Source organism: Canis lupus, chromosome 16, assembly GCF_003254725.2.
Source record: "Canis lupus dingo isolate Sandy chromosome 16, ASM325472v2, whole genome shotgun sequence".
Taxonomy (NCBI): Eukaryota; Metazoa; Chordata; class Mammalia; order Carnivora; family Canidae; genus Canis; species Canis lupus.
This window is the reverse complement of record NC_064258.1, coordinates 2797921-2820853: the sequence shown is the minus strand read 5'-3', so window position 1 is coordinate 2820853 and position 22933 is coordinate 2797921. Positions and strand designations below refer to the sequence as shown.

General features: G+C 39.4%; 1 protein-coding gene across 4 annotated transcripts in view; it reads left to right on the top strand.

Annotated features, from left to right (window-relative positions):
- Positions 1–22933, top strand: part of CNTNAP2 (contactin associated protein 2) — a 1981926-nt gene that overhangs the window by 1288103 nt on the left and 670890 nt on the right. The window lies entirely within an intron of this gene.

Sequence of the window (22933 nt, the reverse complement as noted above, 5' to 3'; positions counted from 1 at the left end):
TCTGAAGCTCATCGGTGCCCTACAAGTGACTGCCACACCCCGGCCTGTGTCGCATTTGTGAAGAGTGAGAAAGGAACAAAGTTGTCAAAAAGTTGTCTTTATTGCATGTATGGGCAAAAGACTCTCAGGGCTGACCTCACATCACATAATTAGTAATCCCATGTCCTGTTTTTACTCATATTTTTGAGCAAAGAAAATCAACATTAAAAAGTGAAACTAGGCAAGAACTTGCTACATCATCATCATCATCATCATCATCACTATTGCTTCTTCTTTGCTTGTCTAGACGTCTGTTTTATTCTGTCTTCACTGGAACCGTGTTTGCCCCTTGTTCTAAGCCCTCTTGACTGGGTCTGGGTTACAGAACATGACAAGGTGGCAGGCTTTGGGAGGTCAAGGGAGTCCCTTAGCGGGCCCAGACGTGGAGGTGACGGAGGTGAGAGTGTAGAGAGTGCTGAGACAGGTCAAGCACAGAACAGAACCTGACATATTCTGTAAAACCATCATGGGTATCTTGCTGGTGTTTCAGTCTCCAACCCGAACCACTGTCTGTGTCTGGGGCACGCCGTCATCGTGCAGCCTCGCCTCACCACGCCAGTGCCATTCGGCTGAGAATTTCCTCCTCCCTCCCTGTGCTGGATCTCGTGCTTCCCACTTTCCACGTCTTCCTCCCTCTGCTTTCTCTGTCTCACTCTGGTACAGCACACCTGCTGGGTGCTTCATGTTCCTTTAGCACAGCCTACCCCTCTCTCTGGAGTTTGGAATATTCTTTTTGTCCCCGACATTCTGAAATTTCACAACATGCCTTTCACGCTGGCAACTCTTTTCACTTCTTTTCATTGCTCTGTCTGTGATTTGGTCTCTTCTGATTTCTCCCGTCTTTCTAGAATGACTCTTCATCATGGATTTCATCAGAGAGCTCTTTTTTTGCTCCCGAAAAGTTCCTTTTGAGTGGCATTCTAGCACTGCTTCACCAATGCACAACTTTTTCTTGCATCTCAAGGATAACAAATATCTTTCTTTACTCCTTGGTTTTCTCTAAATCTCTTTATTCTCATTTTTTTTTCTGATTTCTAGGCTCCACAGCAGCTTTCCCCAGATTGCTAATAATTATTAGCTATGTGTTTGTTATTTAGAGTGGCAGGGTCCGGTTGACTTTAAACTTTCTTCTATGGTAGAGTCACCACATGTCCTCCGCCCAGCACAGCCCCATTGTAGCTCTCCTGCTCCATGTAGTCATTCATGGCTCTCCCTTTTACTCTCACATATGTAGATTATGTATACATATAATATACACCCTGACTTTAATTTTTTAGGAGGGAAAAAAGCTAAATGCCAGTGTTTATTCACCATCCTAACCTGGAAACCCTTTATTCATTTTTAATCCCCCAATTTAATACCCTAGAAACAAATAGATTTTCAAAACATGACTTCTAAATTTATTGAACTCTATAAATTTTAAATGTTATTAATGTTTCCCTTTTATTGAAAGGATGTCATCATTTTTAGTGCTTATGACCGATTCTCTACAAGAGGTAACGTGATAGATGCTTTCATCTATAGCATTCCACTTATCCATTACAATAACCCTGAGACATATTAGTGTTCTGATGTTGAAGACATATGAACCGAGACATGGACAGGTTTTAATATTTTCAAAAAGCCAGTGAGTGTTTAAACATATTATCATCTATGGGTGCATCTAAGACAATTTACAAAGGCTATTTACATAAAGAATATAGGTTCGAATGAGACTTTCTTGTCTTTTAATGGCCTAAATTTATCACTTTTCCCTTTTAATGGACTGACACATTCTGAGAAGCCCCCGTTCTTGTAATTAAAATAATATAAATTACTGTTAGCAGTAGTAGTTTAAACATTTCTTTCCATTTCTGACTAACCAGAGTCTAGGCTGTGATCCAGGATGACTGCCTTGTTCACTAATGAATCCAGCAGTGTCTGTATATAGTTGGCACTAATAAATGCACAGCTGTGAACAGACCTATGCCACTGTGGCTCTTATAGTAGATAGAGGTAGCCAGCAGCAGTTAGAGATAACCAGGTAAGCATGAGTGACTTCATCTAACTCAGTACTAGTTAACAAGCGTGAGACAAGTCTGCCCCTCTTACGGTTAGAAGACAGATATTTATTAGCAGTGGGCTCAAAACTCGTCTATACAACCTGTTCTGTAAGCTTGAAAGTCCAAGCTTTTTGTCCCTGTACATGCTCCAGCTGCTTGGAGTGTGGACGTTTTTCCTAGACCAAATATGAAAACATTCCAGAAGCAGAAGCATGGTTGAGTTTATTTTATAATTGGAATCAGACAGCCAGAATCCTCTAATTCGATGGCTGAAACAGAATGATTTAAGATTCCAGCCTCAGTCACCATTATGAAAAATAATAAAAAAAAGTCAAAGTTTCCCTAGACTATTCTCTATCCTTTTGATACAGGAATAGGGAGAGTCTCTAAGTTATTTTCACCAAATCACCTTAGGCGAACACCATTAATTTCACTGATTAAAAAACCCCATCACCCATAATGTCACTTGCAATTCAATTTATTTATGCTCATTAACAAAACATGAGGTCTTGAGCAGAGATAAATATACCTTACACACTTGTACTACCCACCTGTGAAATGCGGTCTTTTAATAAAATATTAGCCTCCCTCCTACGGAGTGTAGGTTCTTGTATAGGTCAACCATTGGGTGCCAACCATCTCATATGCATGGAATTATATCAAACTATCTTTGTGGATGTATTTTAAGAGTAAATTACAGACCCCAAAACACATTAATTAACTGTCCAGGTTGCCTACCAAGTACTTGTAAAAAGGGAATTATGTCAACAAAGTCATTAAATTTGGAGAAAATTTGCAAAAGATGGTTCACTAATGACATTACTGGGTTTATTCATCCAGACCCTTGAATCGCTCTTGCTAATTACTACCTGCAGCTCCAGGCCAGTGTGAAAAATATTTTCCTTTACATTTTGTGTCATTCCTTTCTTCTTTCTCATGGCCTTATTTTCAGAGCCTTCCTGAATGTTCTTCTTTGAACAGAAGAAGAGAGATCTAATATGATTCTAACATATTAATGTAATATGTTACTTCCTCCAGTGTCTCTCCACTTTGAAAGAACAACCAGAGGAATCCAAATACAGGGAAGATATCCTCAAACAAAGCACTTTCAGATGCTCTGAAAGTCATTCTTGTCCATTGCCCCCGTTCTGCTTGTCGATACAGAAAATCATAGTCCGAATCGTTTGTAAGGGCTCTGTCATGTGAAGTTTTTGTTTGTTGAGAGCTGGCAAGCCACTATTTTTATTAACTACTCTGTCTTACTTTTGTGTCAATATCTACTTTATAACAAGTCTTTCTTTGTTGTCTGCCCCTCACTATCCCATTCCATACACAAAAGCTAGAGGCAGGTAAGATTAGGGACAAAATTGAACTACATAGACCATAGAAAAACACAGTATGCAGTAGAATAATTACTCTCTGGAAAGCGAATTACTTGCTAGCATTATATTCCCAACACTTCCATTCTCCTCAAGTTCTCTCTCCACATTGAAAGCTCTAGATTACTAAAACATTCAGATTCCCCATGTATAGTAATTTCTAATACTTTGAACCCCTAATCTTCATTTCTTTTTTTAAAAATATTTTATTTATTTATTCATGAGAGACATAGAGGGAGAGAGAGAGGCAGAGACACAGGCAGAGGGAGAAGCAGGCCCCATGCAGGGAGCCCGACATGGGACTTGATCCTGGGTCTTCGGGGTCACGCCCTGAGCTGAAAGCAGGCGCCAAACTGCTGAGCCACCCAGGGATCCCCTTCATTTCTATTTGAAAGTAAAAGACTCTAACTCCAACATAACCTGTCTTACCTCCATTGTGGCAACACATCGTTAGGGTCCGTGTATCATTAGGCTGTGATAAGGACCCAGGTAGCTCAGAAGCTTCTGTGGATGCTGAGATTTTTGTCATCACGTTGTTATTCTACATGGTACAGTTTGAGTTGTGGGTAATTACAATCTTGCTTGGATATTTTTGGTTAGTAGTGGAAAGGAAAAGGGGCTAATAGCCACTTAAAAGAGAAGATTAGAAAGGAGTTGGATTTGGAGGAGATTTGTTGTTAAAACCCATGGTATTTTCTTTCCCCCATTTCGAGCCCCTGGGCAGAAACCTCATAAAAAACATTTGGATGGACTATCATGGCCTCAGTGAGCATCTGACTCTGTTGCAATGTCATTAAGACGAATTTTTGGTGCTAGTTCAATTTGCCTTTAGTTCTGTGGACATGGACCTATTCGTATTGATTGCTCTCCCTTTTATAGTAATGGGATGAAAGAAAGAGGAAAATGATGTCCAAAAGTAGTCAATGTGTTAAGGCTTTCTTTTTCAGTGCTCCTGTCTAGTAATGTTTTAACAGGCTGCAAGTCTATTAAAGATGTTCCTCGATGATAATAATCTTACTTTAAAGGGGATGCAAATTTCATGTGTCGTAGTGGGAAAATATTCGGTGTGCAAATGATTCCTAAAACATAAAAATCATGCAAATTTTATAAGTATGCAAATCCAGTTTCTTTTAACAAAATTACAAAAAGACACATTTATTTATATCACACAAGTGTCATTTTCGACGTAAATATAACTCTTCCAGCATTTGCCTTTCATAAACCTTGTTACCTTCACAAGAAATTCAACTCTGCTTTCTTAGTTTCTCACTGCAATTATTTGAGAATATTGAATATCTTTAATAAATTTACAGAAAAAATCGGTTCTGAAATATCTTTCAAATCCATCTCTTTTAACATAATCTTTAAGTCACCACTTGGACTTCCCAGTTCCTTCAGTAGATCCTTATTTGATGTGGTTCATAATCCCTTTCTAATTCTGCTCATTAGCCTTTTATTTTTCAATTTGAATAACTATGATTTGAGTAGTGGCAATTTTAGTAGTAGCTGTGATAGAGTTCTCTATAAGACATCAGACAGAGCGTGAGTCATTTCCCACTCAAATCAAATATCTATGTTTATTATTCTGTTATCCCCTGGGTACAATTTTTAGAATTTTAATGTGTTTACCTAAGTTTATGTAATTTTTTATCACTTAACTAATATTTCTTAGTGTGTATTATGTGCTAGGCATTGGGGATGCAACAGAAAACATATCAGACATAACTTCTATTTGTGGGGAGCTTATGGTATTTTAGGTATATATAAAATTATTTCAAATAATCTAGCATAGTATTATATGAGTAGCAAAGTTTATTTCTATTGGAGACATTGAATTATTGAAATGAGAAAAAGTTATAAAGTTATTACAGTGAATGTATATATTAATTTACAGCAATTTCTGAGACAAATAATTTATTACCTTAAGTTGGAATTTCCCAAACTTTAGTGATTTGGTGACCATCTTTACAAATTTCGCAAAGCCCACAGGTCACCAATTTATTTATTTAATAAATACTTTTGTCTTTCAATAAGCTTATGTTTCTTTCTTTTTTTTTTTTTTTTAGATTTTTATTTCATTTATTCATGAGACAGAGAGAGAGAGAGAGAAAGGGAGAGGCAGAGACACAGGCAGAGGGAGAAGCAGGCTCCCTGCAGGGAGCCCCGATGCGGGACTAGATCCCTGGACCTGGGGTCACTCCCTGAGCTGAAGGCGGATGCTCAACCACTGAGCCACCCAGCCGTCCCAGCTTATATTTCTTTAACTTATTATCTGAAGCAACCAAAATCATAAAATTTTGTGTTTAATACACTCAAGTGTTTCTTCCTAATGTGCTGTTAAAATACATTGTGGTTATGACAGGAACTAGTGTAATATGATACGATGCTTCTCAAAGTATCAGAGATACATGCACTTAGGGAAAGTCTGGCTTAACAAAACCCTTGTACCTAATTTAAAATCTTCTTTTTGTGAAACTATTGACTTGTATGGCCTTGAAGCAAAAATCGTAACTAGCACAAGCCACACATTTTCAAAATCTAATACCTTACTTAAGTCCAAGGAAGGCTTAGGCATGAGGACTTTATTTTAAAACACAAATATTGTAATTTGGTAGTAAATGATAGACCTGGATCTTAATCTGTTATTTTGCTAGCAGTTTATTCATGTTGGCCCCAGTGTTCATTACCCACAGCTGACCTTCAGACATTCTCCTTCTGTCCTTCTGACCATAACTCTGATTTAATGTTTGATGAGCAATGACTATAATCTGTATCTTTGTCCAAGAAGAATACAAGCTGTCGCAGTCCATTCTAAAGTGGCCCCTACTCCCAGCCCTGCTAGTTCCCTCCATAGCACTGCCCTTTCCATTCTCTCCTCTGCCTTGCCCCTTACCAAACCTACAGTCCTGTGCACCAAGTAATGCTTTTAGACTCTCACAAAACTTTGAGCTAAAGAGAATTTTCATCACCTAGTCACACTCCATTTGACAGATGAGAGAACTGACACTTCCATCTTGACAGTCTCAGCTTGAATGCTGACATTATATTTAAAGTGGCTTGGGCAGTCATAGAAGGAACCCCAGTGATAAATTTTGAACACTTCCTAAAAACATTTTATATTGCTGTCTCCTTTTCAATCAATTTACAAAATAATTTTGCCTGTGTTACTTACATTATTTGTTTAGCCAGTATCTCAGTCATTCATTCATTACCCACATTTTAAGCCTGTAAACAACAACAATAATAAAGTGCTAATTCTTAGCAAACACTTGCTGTGTGCTGGGTATTGTGCACGGACTTCTCATGAGGTTGGTTGTGTTATCCCCTTTGACATGTGAGACAACTAAGGCTAGGTAAGTAACTGGCCTAAATTCAAAAATTATTAAGTGATGAAGCGGAGCCAGGTCTGTGTAGCTTTGGAGGCCCCACCTTTGTCACTTCATCAGAGCACCCACTTTATACCTGGTGCCATGCTATAGCAATGAGACACTGTGCAAATGTGTAAGACACAACTCTTATCTTTAATAATATCTTTAATATTAATTATCTAGTTCAAATGACAGAAGTAAAAATATTATTCATCAGATGAAGATCTGAATGACTTTTGGCAGTTTTAAAAATTGAAAGCTATCTTCCTAGGAGAAAAATTCATGATCATAGATAGACATTGTTACCCATGATGTGGAGGTAGTTCCAGTGAGAACGTTCCACGTGGCCTTGAGCAATGGCCCGAGTCCCTGAAATGAGTTGATAGCATGACAAATTGAGCCTGTAGTGTTGTTTTCTCTCTTGGAAATAAGGAGAGCATGGAGCCTCTGGACAAGCAGGAAAAAAGCCCATAAAGACAGATTCCAGTAGCTCAGAGCAAGCATGCAGGACTCCCCTAACAGAAATAAGGTGACACATCATCAGGTAACTTCCTTCTCCCATCTAAATCTGGGAAAAAAGCATTAGCTCCAACTTCATATGACCTCAGCAGTGAGGACAGGTGCTCAGTTTAGTTATCTGGAATAAAACAACAATAATAAAATTGTTTCCAGTGATGGGAATGCTATAAAAGTATGCATTATACACAAAGAAAAGAATTTTTTCATAGTGGGAGCTCAGTGAATAAATATTCTTCTTTGGTTACAGAAAATATAATAAAAAAGCACTGCCGTTTAGATAAGTAGTTTTGAAGATATGCATTTTTTCCCCTTGTGATACAAAAGAGGAATTAAGATTTTTGGAGAAAAGGGAAGATATAAATGTTAGTGGTAATTGTAGCTTGTTAGAAACTTAGAAGTCTATCAACATTCTTAGCTAATAGACTTGTTACTTTTACAGAATTTTTATAATTGCTTCCAGTTCCAAACAAGTGAGTGTGGATAATTGACAACCAACTGTAATAATGAGAGTTGTGGTCCTGGAAATTAGCTTTGTAGCCTTGATTTTTCACCCTGAAGAGGTTTCCATTGACACTTGTAGATTGCATGTTCTTATTGGAAGTGGCATTGAGAGATTATATTAAGTTGGTTATGGATCATACTGTATGGGTTCACCTTACTGAAATGTCATCTCATTTCAACAAATCTAAATCTGACAAAGTTTGCCATTTTCATGCTGTGTAGGCTCAGCAAGAGGTTACAAGAGGGGCACCTGGGTGGCCCAGTTGGTTAAGTATCTGCCTTCAGCTCAGGTCATGATCCCAGGATCCTGGGATAGAGATAGAGCCCCACATCAGACTCCCGGCTCCGTGGGGAATCTATTCTGCCTCTTGCTCTGCCTGCTGTTCCCCCTGCTTGTGTCCTCTCTTTCTCTCTCTCTCTCTCTTTCTCTCTCTCTCTCTCTCTCTCATATAAATAAACAAAATCTTTTGAAAAAAAAGTTACAAGAGATTAGAGGTTGGCTGAGGCCTTGAATTCTGGCCATCGCAGATCTAATATTTAGAGGTATTAAATTAAATGATATATATGAAAGTATTTTTATTCATTAACATGTAGATATGAAATTACAGTACTTTGAAAAATACAAAACAAGTGCCATTAAACCTCTAGTCTTGACCACATTCTCTGGGGTGGATCATAAGGAATAAATCATTCCTTCCAGAGGTCCAGGAGTAAAAAAAGTCCCTGGGACAATAGTTTATGTGTGTTTATTATCACAACAGGAAAAAATAGCTAATTGTCCCCATTTCTAGCTTCCCTTATTAATTACTTCAGCTTCTTTTCACATTTTTCGTTATCAGAGGTGAGTCTATCTGGTCCCATTCCTTCTGAGCTAACCCTTATCCTATCCTCACTCTGCCACACATATTGAAGTAACGAGAGCTAAAACAACTAGTATTAATCTCAACTTCAAGTGAGACAATTTTCACATGCATTTAACTACTGGCTCCAATCCCCGTAACCTACTTAATTACTAAGGCTAATATCCTGTTTTTTCGAAAAAAAAATTTGGTATGTAGGCAGAAAAATGCATTAGTGTGTTCCTGAGAGATCAAACCGACACATCCCCATGCGATATTTATTACATTGGTGACATTATTATTGTCTAGAGACCTTCATTGTTGAAGAAGGTAGTGAAGCGTTAGGAGGACGACCCATTAACTAAAACTCAGTAGAATGGCATATAAAACTAAAAAGTCAATTAATTTATAATAAGAAATAATTATCCTGATGCTCAGAAATGATTGTGTCTTCTCCCAATTGGCAGTCTTACATAATCAGATAATTTGGGGGTTTGGAATCAGTACAGAAGGAATTACATAAATGACATGAATTGATGACATCAAACTAAGCCTGTTTGTTACATTGTTTTACTATTTTGGTCTGTTGACTAAACTTCTCTATCTTTGGATTGTTTTCTTGACAATCATCAGCTTCTGCTTCTACAATTCTTTTTTTTTTTTTTTTTTTTCCTGCAAGCTTCCATGGTTGAACAATACCATCCTGGTCATTTTTTTATCCTTTTCCAAATAAATGACATAAAACAGATTGAAGTTTGAGTGTCAGTTGCAAAGTATTTCAGGAGAATTGGACTCTGGGGGTGAAGAAGTATGAGGGGTACCTTAACCAGTTCATTGCACTTGTTTTCCTTTACAAGATGCATCGGAGTCATATAATTAAATGAAATTGAAAGAGCTCTTTTAAGAGGTCTTATTTTCTTCTTAGTGGTGTATCTTACAATCCATGACGTCCTAAATTATCAAATATGATAATGTGTATTTTTAAGTAATACTCCATCTACATACATGTGATGGCCCTTTTTAGAGATGTCTGTAAACTGGAGTCAACATCTCTTTTTTGAGATGGACAGATCTTCATTTAATTGTAAAGTGTAGTGGTAGGAGATCATCAGCCCTCTCATTCTGAAAGATATTGAGGGTAAATTTAAGTGATATTTTCCAATTCTGTTTGAATTTGAAGATGGAAAAATTGAAGTTCTTTATTCATGAGGTGCAATAAAAGGCTATCCCATTACCATATGGTCAAGCCCATTACATGGTTTGCATGTGAAAAAAGAGTAGAGAATTAAAAAAATTTTGTTAAGTGAGAAAGAGGAATAAAATGTCAGGTTTAAATCTGTAAATAGAATTTCCTGGAAGAGTGGATTGGCAGCACCACTACTAGTCACGTGAAAAATTCAGGGCTTCTTGCCTCCTCTCTGGTCTGGCAGATGCTCCTAGAAAAGAAGTGACAGCTTTGAAGAAGCTGCAACTGGCATACGTCTTTATGCTCCGCAGGCTGCTCTGCTGGGGTGGCCTCTGCGGGGAAGCCTCATAAGAACCTCTCCCAGGCCCCTGGCAGCTCCCAAGTGCAGGGAACAAGGCTCGCCAGGATGGTGTGGGGAAGTCTTGAGGGGCATAGCCTGGGATATACCATTGAGGTGACCCTCACTGAGAATCTCAGTGACCCTCTCTGGGGCCCCGTGAACCTGCCAGCACACAGCAGTGTCTCTGAGTCGCTGCGCTGTCCATGAACTTCTCTGCCTGCACGTTCCTGTTTGACAGAAACAGTTGCATATTGTCCAGAGCGGTTCTCATGAATACTATTGCTGTGCTTTGATTTAACAGCATATCCCCAAATGTCAGTTCCAAATCAGGACAGATACAGTTACATACTCGGGCGAATTAGCTTACTTAATTAAGGATGTTAATTAAATGGTATTATTTTAGATATATATCCTTATACATTGAATTATTTTTATATGCTGCTCTATTATTTCAAGCAACATAGAAAATATTATTACTGTGACCTAGGAATAAGATAACTGGTGAACAGTTTATATATATATATACATATGTATATATATACACACACATATATATAAAATATATATAATATATAATATATATAACAGTTTTATATATACACACATATATATGCATATATATGCAAAATTTTATATATTAAGAAAATTATATACACTTCTATATATTATAATGTGAAACATGATATATAATTATTATGAATTAGAATATATGATTATAACTATATAGAATATATATTTATGTATATAACTATATATGTATAATTTTGTATATAAGTAAACTTTTGCACAGTTGTAAAATCATTCACCAGAGTTGTGTGTATAAATATGTATAATACATAAGATTGAAGTATGCAATTTAAATATTATATTACAAACATATATAAATATACATATATGCATGTACATATCTATCTATCTGGAGTTACTTCTAGGTATAGGTAAAAAGCTGAGATACTTTGAGGCCAAACTATGTATGCTTATAATCTTTTGCCCTTAATTAGGTTAGGTTTGAAATAATTGACCTATTTATTCTTAATTATTTTCTATGAAAGTCTTCTTGTGTTGGACTCCTCTAAAGGAATATATATATATAGAGAGAGAGAAAGAAAGAATAGGAGGGAAATGCGATGAAGAATGAGGCAGAAATATAACAGAAACCCCATCACGGCATAACCTGTGTATGTGTATGGATGTCGGGCTGGTCGTATGCATGTTGTCCCCTGCACAAGGGCAGCCAGACTAGTGATTTCAAAGCTGAAATCAGTCTGTGCTCCACTCCAAAGCCACAGGCCCTGGCTCGTGTCTGCATTCATGAAGAAAAGGGCACCTTTTTCTCATTCACATAAAGGCACCATATGGGCTTTCTAGGCCCAAGTGGCAGAAATACACTTTTCCCATCCAGGCAACACAGTCTAAAACTATACCCACAGAAATTCAAGCTGTTGTGTTAATCATCACCTTTTCCAGGCACTCTTTTCTGAAATCCCAATGACACTTCAGTGCAAAGTAGTTTAACTGGTACCTTTTTTGGTGATTAGAGTAGGCGCTGGCAACATATGGCACCCAAGGAGTTTGAACAGAGGAATTCCAAAGAAAGTAGGAAGAATAGATGAGAAGGGCTAAAAGCTGGCTTACCTACTTCTTCATGGTCGCTGGAGCATCCAGAGTCTCTGGATCATGGCTAGCTTTTGATTTAAATACTCCGTTTCTATTTAATACATAGAGTGTGAAGGGTCAACATTTGAGAAATAGCACCACGATTAAAACGTTTGTAGAATCTTCTCTGTTCAGATGTGATATTGGGACCAGACGCAGATCTGGAGCTCATATGACCAGTGACAATTTCACTTACTTATATCAAGAGAAGTTTTATACTTGTGCTTTTGCCAACATGAAGTCGGTGAGCCTTCCTCCGTGTGAAGTTCCTTAGCTGGATACCACAGGCAGTTGGTGAAGACAAGAGAATCCCCAGTCCGGGTTCCACTTGGCTGCTTACACTTACATTTTAGTGTATTCTAAATTTGTCAGCTTCTTTTAGCTTGTTCCAATTTGGACCTTGCATAACCCTAAAAATTCCCTAAACTCTATGCTCTAACATAGACTATTGAGAGCCAGACTTACAGAGTTGTAAGTGTTCCATTGAAGAATCATCCATCTAAAAGCAACAGCAAAGATTTATTGATACGTGGCAAAATCTTGCCAGTACATTCTTCACTGTCCACCTCTCTCTTGAAGATAAGACAGGGCTTTAAAGACAAAACAAGACTCATCGTGGTATTTCACATGGAACCTCATGATAGAGAACTCAATATATTCAAACACTGTAGCGTTTGTTTGTAATTATTTTTACAGTCCTTATTTTGTGTTTCTTCCCTTTCACAGCAGAATTAGAGAAGACATTATTTTAAAGTATATGTATCAGGAGTGAGAAACCTTGAACTACATTTCTCTGCTTTCTAAATAACTATGAGACTGTGGCCAAATCAGTTTGCCTCCCTGGGCCTGTTTTCTTATTTATAAAACGAGACACTGAAGTAAATCAAATTTAAACTCACATCCAACCATAAATGTACCATAATGGTAATGTGGAAAATAATGAGTTACTCAGAGCTATTTCTGAATCAAAACATGAGACTATTTTATAAACTGTAGAACCACTCTGGAGAGTCTCAGACTTTCTTTATTGAAAGTAGAAAGAGAAACATGGGAGTCACTGGACATAGTTAGGTCCTCCTTAGTCTAAGAAAGCCAATCGCACTACCTAAAGGAAAAGAGGAATATTTTCTAAGGACTCCAGTGTCATCCCAAAGGACTAGAGCTATAACCAAACCCAGGATGAGGATTCAGAAACCAAAATACTCAGTAGAGACTAGATTTTGTTTCCAAAACCCACCTCCATATTTCAAGGGGAGATGATCAACTTGACCTTGCTTGGGTCAGTATTCTCTTCCCAGGACAATCACCCATAACCAGATCACTGGAGTAATCTAGGACAAGTATCTCAAAAGGCCCTCCAAGAGGAGATAATTCTCAAACAAGAAACTATAATGTGAACAGATGTACTGGAATCCATCAAACAAAGTGCCTGTTTCTCACCCCTTCCAGCTCTAGTATCCCAAAGATTGGAGTATTTAAATGTATAAAAAAAAATATTGCCTTGGTTTTAATTCTTGGCTACCCAAGAAAAGCATCAATCTGTAAATTACTTTCTTCTCTGTATCGATACAGTAATTAGAACCAAGGCAATAGGATGTGCCATTATGTTCTTTCCACATATCATAACACCAGGCAGTAATGGAGGGCCAGCTGGGCCAGCGTGGTGCTTCAAGAGAGACGCTCGGAGCTTCTCAGGCAACTGACATTTATGGGAGCTATGGTATGGCATCAATAATTCACAGAACCTCATGACAAGTGCTGGCAAGCAGCTGTTCTGTAGACAGGGGCCTCATCACTTACTCATGTTTGAGACATTTTTACTGGTTCATTGCCTTACTTTAAAGCTTCTTTAATTGTAGGGATGCTACAAAAAGAATGCAGCAACTAGCAATTAAGTCAAGAGCGCCACTCTGCATCGTAAGTGGGTAGGTAGATTACTTACTTCGTGGAGGGGGTAATTGGCTTTTGAATTCCTAAGTGAATGTTTGGCCACCAAAACCTAATGTTTTAAATGATCCATTTATTTCTATTCAACATTTGCCTCTACAGTGAACTGGAAACAGATCTTACTACTACCTTATTTTATAGAACCGCAGACCTTTAGGATTGAGTGGCTCCTTAGAAATGATCAAGTCCTTACTCTGTATTTTGTTTGAGAAATAAATGTCTAGAGAACTAAAGCAAATGTCCCCAAATCACACAGCTGGTTCTTAAAATGCTAAGACTAGAGCTCTAAGTTTGGTGGAACTTGGACATGCACCACCCTCCCCACACACACACATACATGCTCATGCGTGCACAGGATTAGATTAATCATAATCCCTGGTCATACTCTCATTATCCATCACTAACTGATCAAGTTTTGTTTAGTAACAACATAGTAAGGGCCTGAAAACCCATCATCGCCCAAAAGAATTAGGACATTGGCAATAATATACTAAACTTATGACCCTTCCCATTCCATGCCCCTTGCCCCCCACCCTTCAACGCACAGGAAAATATCAACCTGAATCATGCATTTCCTTCGTGTCTTTTGTGTAGTTTTCTTGCATGTAGATGTAGACCTCAAAGACATTTTTATTTTTTTTTATGAAAAGTATATCATGCTGTGTATAACTTAATATATTACTATGGCTCACCCACATTGTGTATGCCATACTATGGTGACGTTTTTATTCCCCCATTAATAGGCTTTTGGATTGTCTGACCGTTTTCTTGTTATGAACTGTGCTGCTGTGAATATTCTTGTGTTTCTTGTTCTAAAGGTATAAAAGTTTCTCAGGAGTAAATAGCAAGAATTTCTAGGTAAGCAAATATGTAAATATTTAGCTTTGTGATGACAAATTATGTCCCAAATGGTGATACTAATATGCACTCCCAAGAGCAATGTATAAGACCCTGTAGACTGTGTCTATCAGGGGTTAGAAAGCTTTTCCTATAAAGGTCTAAACAGGAAATATTTTAGACTTTATGGGCCACATACAGCCTTCATGGCAGCTACTCGGCTCTGCTACTGTAGGTAAAAGTAGCCATGGAAATGAATAACACTGGTTTTATAGGCACTGACGGAATTTCATATACTCTTCATGTTACAAAGTACTAGTCTTCCTTTTTTCCCTCCAACCATTTCAAAGTGTAAAAACCAACAAACAGACAAATAACTTCTTACTTTGTGGGTCTTACAAAACCAGGGAGCAGGCTGTGGACATCTTCACTTCCTTCCTTCTTCCTGTTCCTTCCACTTTTTTGAGGGAGATTCATTAAAAACTTACTGATGAACTATTACATGTCATATACTCTGTTCCAGATACTAAGGATTCTGTTAGCAAATGAAATATATAATGATCAAGTGGTGGTTGGTATTATAAAAGCAAATCAAGGGAAGGGAAGGTTGGGGATAGGAGGTGGTGTTTTAGACAGAATGTTCAGGGAAGGCCTCCCTGGTGGAATGACATCTGAGCTGAGCCCTCATTTTTAAATGAGGGATTGGGGCATGCAAGGAAACTGTTTCAGTGAGAGAGAACAGCAAATCTGTACCCCTCCCCTGAGCTGTACACTGTGTTTTGTTTTGTTTTGATTTTTTTTTTTGTACACTGTATTTTGAATGCTGTGCTAACCCTCTCTTCCCAAATATGCCATGAGTTCCAAGGACTGTCATTTGCCAATCTGAATGCACCAGCCACTGCCATCTCGGCTTCCCCCTGTGGGTGAAAGGCATCTCTGTCACGCAACCTGTCACGCAAACAAAATGCTTTAACTTTTCTTGTCTCTCTCCTCCCCTTTTACTGCAAACATCTGTTTAGTCAACAAGTACTTTCATTTCTATTTCCTTAGTATCCCTCTCAGTTTGCTCAGGCTGCCATAACAAAAGACCTCATCCTGAGCAACTGAAATAACAGAGTCATCTGCTCACAGTTTTGAGGCTGAAAGACTGTGACTAAGGTGCCTGCAGGGTTGGATCCTTTGGAGGCCTCTCTCCCTGGCTTGCAGATGGCAGCCTTCCCTCTATGTTCCCACGTGGTCTTGTCTCTGGATCCAGTCATGTTGGATCAGGGCCCACCCGTATGTCCTTGTTTTGCCTTAATTACCTGTTAAAAGGCCCTATCTCCCAACTACAGGCCCCTTCTGAGACACTGGGGTTTAGGGCTTTAGGGTATGAACTTTAAAGGGACACTATTCAGCCTATAACAGTATTTTCCAATTTAATCTCCCTTTCTTCCACTTTTAATGTCATTTTCTTACTTACAGTCCTACTCTTTTCATTTATGTTTATTGGTTTCCTAATTTTGGTTCATGCATTTATGACCGCTTCTCCCCAGGGTTAGCAGAATAATCATGTGAAAATGAAAACTTGATTGTGTTTTATTCTGCTTGAATCCTTCTGGGTTTCCTGGCAGTCATGAGGATAATGCCCACCAGGATATCAGATGCTCAAGGATCTGCTCCTGTCCCTTTCTCACCGGGTAACCTGTACCCCTCTTGGCTGCAGCAAGAGGAGGCTACTTGTAGCTCAGGGCCTTTGCAAATTCTCTATGCCTGAAATCCCACCTCCGTTCTTATCAAGTCTTTTCATGTGATTAACTGATATATTCCAAAAAGCGCAGCTCAGTATCATCCTTTATGAAAACTGTTAGCAGATCGTCATTTTTAACACTAAGTTAGCTGTTCCTCCTGGGTGCCCTCATTCCATCACGGTATCTTTTCCCAGTGCAATACAGTTCTATTACCTGTTCCCTGAACTCTGAGAACTGTGTGAGCAGAGACTGTGTCCCAATTTTGACTTGTCGCTTTGGTACAGCTAAGTTCCTGCTCCTCTTAGGCACTTAGTGAAGATTTGATGAATAAGTGAATGAATTAAAAAAAAAAACTAGATAGAACGAATATTTTTGTATGTTTTTTTCAATACTCTAATGGCAAAATTAGAAAAAGTAATCAATTATAGTTCAAAACCAACCCATATGTTTTACTAAACCAAAACGACTACAAAATGACACATGTGGTATCATTGTGACACTGTATATTGTATCCAGACATGGAAAATTAATAATCACTATTTAAAAGTGGTTGTTTTCTGCTGATAGGTGATGTGTCTGTGATATCCTCTTTCCTACCTCCCTGCATTTTTCAAATAGCCTTGGTTCTGTGAAATGTCCCATGGCTCTCTACTCGTGTTAATAAATGTACCATCTTTTTCCTCAATGTTCTCAAGTTATATTCTTTACATTTCACTGCTTAGAAAAAATAAAAAGGGGGATCTGAAACAAATTATTTGTCCACAAATCCACATTTTCATGGGAGCTAAAATAAAATGCATAACAAGGCTTGGAGGATAAACTTCTCCAGCCACTGTGAAATTTCCATTACGCCCTTCGTCACTTCTCCGGGTCTTGGCCCCGAGGACAGATGAGCAGTCTAATCTTTGATCAAGGGTTACTTCAAGTTAAAATTATCAGCTGTTCTCGAGAAACCCTTCCAAACCGGCGCACCCTGCTGCTACGAAGGTGAGAGTCGCTCCCACGGTTCACATATTGCATAGCTGCAGGATGCGACGCAGAGACTTGGAGAAAAGATTAAACAGCACTCAAAATATTGTTTCCCCCCAAATGACATCACATGGAGCATTATCGCCAAAATATTTTCATTTTCCTGCAGCCCTAACAAAACAAATATTGTCCTTGAGGCAACCTTGCATGATAACTTTCACTTAAGAGAAGTGCAGAAAACGACAGCAATTATAATTTTAGGGAAAGGATAAAATAATCATTGTCTGATGTCCGGGGGCCTTCCTTCTGATTTTCCTCCACGTGCTGATTATCTCTACGCTTGGATAACAGAGCCGTAGACTTTCAGAGATGGAAGGAATCGTATAGATTATCTAATATATATATATATATATATATATATAAAGATTATCTAGTTATATATAGCCTCACTTACAGTTGAGGGAATTGAAGCCCAGAGAAGCCCCAGAACATGGCAAATTGCTCCTTCTCCTTCTTCTGAGAGGCCTTGAAGTGCATCGCACCATAAGTGACGGGTCTCTCTCATTAACTTCAGACTCTCCATTCACCTGCAGACTCTGTCGTCAGAAAGACCTGCGTCCATAGTCCTTTGGCCACATAGCAGTGGGATCTTGGTAAATTGTTTAGTCTTTCAAACCTTCTACTTCCTCAGTTGTAAACTAGTAATTTTAAAGGACTTACCGTGTCAAGTTGCATTAGGATTAAATGGGAAACTTGTTAGAAACTAGATTCATAAATAATACTGATGTTAGCTCTCGTTATGTTGTCATTTATCCCACATGTAATCCCACTAGTTGAACTCTAAGGCATTCTGGAAGATCAAGATTTCGTAGAGTGTGAAGACGGTAACTTTATCGCTTTTGCCTTAGACTACTTGGTATGTATCCAGTTTCTTTATGGCTGTTTCCTAGGATTTTTGAAAACTGACAAAGGAAGAAGTGCATCTAAAACAACAACAGTGCTTGGCACTTAGTGAGTTCTTGGTCTGTGACTGATTCCCTCTGAAGTGTTTTCGTGCATTTTTCTATTTATTCCTCAAAACAACCTCATGAAATCAGCATGTGCTGTGATAATTCCCATTTTCACAATGAGAGACAGACACAGAGGGATTCATGTAGACACGTTCAAGACTTACTTTATTGCCACCTTCCAAATTGCTCCACTTGTCATGAGTCAAGAGGACCTGCCACCTGCTGGTGTCTTGGTTCTGGTCTTTGGCTTCCAGAGCTGACAGTGGCTTTTCTGGTGGCATGAGAGGGTCCCTACCAGTTCTCTTACTATTAAATCCCGCATCTCACCAAAAGCCTCAATGAGCAAGGTTTTATAGGACAAAAAGGTAGCCTTTGATGACAGGCTTGACTACCGAGGTATACATTATTTTTTTTAAAGATTTTATATATTTATTCATGAGAGACACAGAGAGAGACAGAGACACAGGCAGAGGGAGACTCAGGCTCCATGCAGGGAGCCTGACGTGGGACTCAATCCCAGGACCCCAGGATCACATCCTGAGCCAAAGGCAGACACTCAACCACTGAGCCACCCAAGTGTCCCTCCAAGTTATGTATTAACACCCAGTATGTATAACGACATGTGAGTGATGCCACCAGAGCAAGGACATGCTTTGAAGTACTGTCCAATGCGTTTCCTTTTGAGACCATCCCCTTTTCCCTCCCTTCTCCGTGCTTGCCAAGGCATTCAGGCAAGGCTTGACACCAAGTCCTGCTGTCCCCGGGAAGGGAGAGCCATCCTCCGTTCACTGGAATGGAGAGTTATTACTCACTTTTGAGCCTCAATCAGGCTTTTAGAAACTCTTAGCGAGATAGAAGTTTCAAAGGAAGAAACCATTTTTCTCGAACTTCTAAAGCTAGGTTTTATCACAAACAGATTAAAGTGTGCCTTTGGGTAAGGAAGAATGTGACTAAAGAATAAGTTCTTATACGACAAGGAGAAAAAAAAAGAAGCCTTTCTGTTGGTGATGTGTGAAGAAGAGAGAGGAAGGAGGGAGAGGAGAGAAGAAAAGAAATGTGGAAAGAGAAATGACAGAGAGGAGTCTGGGATGCAAAAGAGGGTGACAGGTGGAAGAGGAGAAACAGCAAAACCCCTCTCCCTCCACCTCTGCTTGGTGTGGAAATCTAGGGCGCAGGTGGAATGGGGGACGCATAGGTAGTTTGCAGGGAACTACGTAGGAGAGGGAGGTAGGGCAGATCCGAGAGAAGTTCCATATGAGTCTCTTTAAATCAAGAGATTATAAATATGCCCATAAATGTTCGCTCTCCTCAACGTGCCATTTACTCTCCTCTTAGAGCCACCGTCAGTACACCTTTTAGGCATCTCTTTCTTAACTTTGTGACTCATGTCTAGATTTAGGAACCCTGATCTATGTTTACCATCCCTTAACCTTGGCTTTCAAATGATTCACCAATTTATGCATGCAATTGTACCGTTATGCCTTATTTTCCAATCTCCAAAGAAACGTCATTTTGGAGACGTTACGCAGGTCTGCATATGAACGTTACTCCATCTTACGAATTGAAGAAGTTTCCAGGCTTTTATAGGGACACTTAAAAATCTTAGGTGGCTTGAAATATTCCCTACTGATGTACATCATCTCATTTGAAATAATGTATTCGATGGAAGCAAATGATCTGCTAGAGAGTAATCTTCATCTTACTTCCCATAATAACTCACACCCTTATCTCGTTTCTCAAAGTGCTTTTCCGATTACGGCCACCACTTGATCATTTGAGCGCACAGCACTTTGCTTGCACGGTGCTTGTGGTGGCTTTACCTTCTGCCCTGTTACCTGTCCTGAGACCCTCCTCAGAAGCTGTAGGTGCTGAGGCTGGAGTAGAGAAGATAGATAGGGAGCATGAAACACAGACGTGTCACGTCTGGCTTAGGCTCTTACAAGATTTCACTGACCTCAGTCTCCTTTGAAGCCTCTGAAAGTCATAGTCCCCAAGCCTTGCCTGGGCTCATCTCGCTCTTTCTAAACATTTGCCCCACATCCCTCACTGGTGTCCATCGCACTGGATACAATCTACATGCAGCCTCACAAACATCCACATCTCCAGCTATGACCTTTCTTCTGCGCCCCCAGATGCTTGTATCTAATTTACTTCATCTAAGCAATTAACCGTCTCTTGAGCATCTCAAGTCTGGCTTGTTAAAAGTGGAACTTTTGATCACTCCACCAGCAAAGATGGCTGACTGGTAGTCATCCTACATACCACATCTCTCTCTCCCTCTCTCTCTCTCTCTCCTTTCCCCACCTCTCTTACTCCACTACCTGCCTTATCCAACCCATCAATAATTTATATTTTTTTTTCTTAGCAAATAGATTTCAAACTGATTGGCCATACTTGCATTGCCACCACTCTACTTCTTGGTACCGCCATCTTTATTCAGGGCTATGTGTCGCCTGTCAGCTTCCACTCTTACTGACTAACCTGTTCTTCGGACAACAGCCAGAGTGATTCTTTAAAAACAGAAATGGGATTGTGTTGCTTCCCCGCATGGAAATTTTCCATGTGTCCTCTCCTGCTTTGCATCTTCCTCAGGGCCTCACCCTGCACAGAAGGGCTCCCCAGCCTGACCGCACCCACCCCGGTCCTCCCCCTCTGTTTCCTGAACCCACCAAGTTCTTTCTCACCTTAGAACCTTTGTGCCATTTATTCCGTCTGCCTGGAACTTTCTCCTATTCCACCTTTGACCCCTGGCTACCACTGCATCCTCATCTTCCACCACCAGCTCTTCCATCTTTTAGGGCCAGTTTAAATATCTGTTGATGAGAGGCTGCTTCTGTTCATCCTGACGGCTTCCCTCCTGTGAATATATAACACTGCTATCTCTTTCCTTCAAATCTCCTGCCCCATTGGATGTTTGTTTGTTTGTTTGTTTGTTTGTTTATTTCTATTTCATCTCTGTTACAGTCTCTGAAGGTCAAGGCCAAGTCTGTTTTATTTACCACGAACAAGCTTATGGCCCAGGGGCCCAGAGTAAGTGGGGGTATGTTTATCGGAGGAGCAAATGAAAGAATAAATGAATGAATGAACTTTGGTGATGCCCATTGATACCATACAAATTAGAAGGGAGATACCCATAGCTCATATCGGAGAAATACCATTCTCAGGTTTAAATTTCCTCTCTTTTAGCCCCACCACCACCGCCGCATAACCCACATTCCCTAATAAGCAACAGGGGCTGTTCTCAGCAAAAGCAGGAACTTCTAATTTGTAAATTTGATTTTCACTGGCAACTCAGAAATATTTGTCTAGGGGATCCAACTAGATGATTATGTCTTCTGCTTCAGGCCCTTTGCTAGATACCGGTGTCTCACTCCAGTCAATAACACAACACCATGCGGTCCCACCTGGAGTGTTGATCTGGAATGATGCTCAAGGCTTTCCAGTCCCTCCAGCATTGCCAGCAGCAGTAAATCAAGGAAATACCAGAATTGCTGGGGCCTCCCTATGATTGTGCTGAGATGAAAGGCAGTGCGGGGGAAACCACTTACCTCATGGAATGGGAGAGAGGAGTTCTAAAGATCATTAATTGTATCAGCATAGGAGGCAAAAGGCAAGAGATTCCAAATCCCTGGGGGCGGGGGAGGGAGGGTGATCGTAGTTACATAAGAGCTTGGCCCCTGCAGATCAGCATATAAAGCACACCCTCTCCACTCAGTGTCCCTTCTGTAGGCCTCCCCAATATGCAATACTGTGGTTATCAGTGCACAGGTCTAGGCTGTGAGCTTGTTAAGGGTATTAGCTGTGTCTTTTTCCTATTTTACCACCGTGATAGAAAAAACGAATAATATGCCTCACGCAGAAGGCAATGTTATAAAGACTCCTCCACCACTTCCCTCTTTTACCTATAATACATAATGGGAGTTAAACACTTACACAGGACAAAAAGGTGATTTATAGGTGTGACAAAGGACCACCAAATGGGTGGGTGGCTTAAAACAAGAGAAATTAATTTTCTCATAGTCTTGGAGGCTGTAGATCTGATATCAAGGTGGCCACAGGTCATGTGTTCTCTGAAGGCTCTAAAGAGACCTATCCTTATCTCTTCCCTCTTCTGGTAGGTGTAGTCCTTGGCATCCTTTGGCTTGTAGTTACTTTACTCCACTGTCTGTCTCATTGTTACATGATATTATGTCTGTGTGTCCACATTCCCCTTTTTAGGGGACATCAGTCATTGGATTTGGACCCATCCTAAATAGGTTTGACTTCATCTAAACTTGATTATATCTGTAAAGACCCTATTTTCAAATAAGGTGACATACAGGTTCTGGGTAGATACAAATTTTGTGAGAACACTGTTCAGCCCAGTAGAGTAGATTCACTTGGATTCAAATATATTAGATAATACCTTGATAGTGTTTTGAGTTGTACCTGAAAACAACCTTACACTCATAATAGTAGAGGAAATAACTAAATTGGAGAATGTAAGCATACCTGTACAACAAATTGCAGATACTTGTCAAAGTTTATACTTTGATTACCATTCTTTCCATATGAAGGAAACAGAACAGCCC